Source organism: Muntiacus reevesi, chromosome 7, assembly GCF_963930625.1.
Source record: "Muntiacus reevesi chromosome 7, mMunRee1.1, whole genome shotgun sequence".
NCBI lineage: Eukaryota > Metazoa > Chordata > Mammalia > Artiodactyla > Cervidae > Muntiacus > Muntiacus reevesi.
In genome coordinates this window covers 25515205-25516916 of record NC_089255.1, presented here as the reverse complement: position 1 = coordinate 25516916, position 1712 = coordinate 25515205, and the positions used below count along the sequence as shown (strand labels likewise).

The 1712-nt window shown below is 49.5% G+C and overlaps 1 pseudogene; it reads right to left on the bottom strand.

Annotated features, from left to right (window-relative positions):
- Positions 1-582: 582 nt before the first annotated feature.
- Positions 583-1458, bottom strand: LOC136172018 (ribonuclease pancreatic-like; annotated as a pseudogene).
- Between the last annotated feature and the right edge of the window lie 254 nt (positions 1459-1712).

Here is a 1712-nt window from a genome sequence, read left to right as displayed (position 1 = left end):
CTCCCCGCATTTGGTGATCCCTGAGGTCCTTTCTAGCTTCTGAATGAAGGAGTCCAAGTTTGCAAGTAAGAGAGGATCATCTTTCTGATTTAGTAATAGCTCCCTCAAAAAAAAGAAAATAGGAAACTTAGGTCACAATTTCATAGTCTTCCTCTGTCCCTGAGGCCAAACAGGGTCTCCCCCTGGGTCTCATGATCTTTCCTTCTGTGCCAGAGATATTTGTATGTGAGCTTCACCCTCTGTCAGCTCACCCAGCATGACAGTGTCCCAGACTATAGATCCTTTTTAGCTAAAATCACCCACACATTTATACTGGGTATCAAGGAACCTACAAGGAGGGGAATTATCTTAGGGCAGTGAAAACCAAAAGTCAGAAGAGGTGGCATTTAAGGATTCCATTCCCCTCTCACCACAGATAACCGGGTTCACGCTTCTCACCCCTGGCAAGAGAGCAATCACAAGAACAATACCCAGATGGGGACAGCATCAGGAATTCATGTGGTTGCAAGTATGTTTTATTGAAAGAAGCAGTGATTTGGTTAACACAGGTCCCATCTCACAACCCACTCCTCACCCCCCAAACCACCAGGGGCAAGACTCAGGTCAGGGGAGCAAGTGTGGGTTGGATAGAAGACTTAACCAGCTTGAGTTATTGCCCTCTTGCCAGGGAATCCTATGTGTGTGTTTCCGGTAAGGTATGCAGAGATAAGAGCCCTAACTAACTTCAGCTATTGCCCCCAGGGCAAGGAAACAAGGGGAGAGGCAGATGCCTTTGTGATGAAGTGGCGCATCTTGCTGCTCTGGCCTCAGGTGGAGACCTACACTGAAGCGTCGAAGTGGACTGGCACATAAGGGTTTCCCTCGCAAGCCACAATGATGTGTTTCTCCGCCTGGGTGGCCTGGTAGACACAGTTGGGGTACTTGGAGCTGCCGCTCTGGCGGCAGTCTGTGATATGCATGGCGGAGTTGCTCTGGTAGCAGTTGGACTGCCCATTCTTGCAGGCAACATTTTTCTGGAAGCACACGGCCTGGACATCAGCCAGGGACTCGTGCACAAAGGTGTTCACCGGCTTGCATCGGTCTTGGGTCATGTTCCGGATCTTCATCATCTGGTTGCAGTAGTTGGAGCTGCTGGCAGAGGACGCGCTGGGGTCCATGTGCTGCCGCTCAAACTTGGCGGCTGCAGATTCCTTGCCCAGGGAAGGCTGGACCCACACCAGCAGCAGCACCAGGCCCAGCAGTGGTAACGCGACTAGAGACTTCAGAGCCATGATGACCTCACTCCCCTGGAGGAACCGGAATGAGAAAAGGGGGAGAGGAGGAAAAGCATCGCCTTAGAAAGGGAACCCCAGCTCCCACCTGTAGCCTCCCTGGCTTACAGTCAACCAGAAAGATGTCCCTCTTCCTAAGAGCTTTTCTAGGTAAGGAGACACTCACATATACTCTTCCCACAAACATTTGACTCCCACTCCCTACAGAAGGGTTGTCCTCCCCTCTGGGTGGTGACCCCAGAAGTGACCTAAAATCCTTGCAGTCTTGTCTTTGAATACAGAAAGTCTTTTGATATGAAACATATTTGGAAAATAAAATACTTTTGTACCCAGCACTCATGCAGCTTATTAGGGGTTCCTTTTGAATAAACCACTAAATAAATAAGTCATATTTTGAATAAGCCGAGGTGTACCCCCAAAATAACCACCAGTATTCATCCG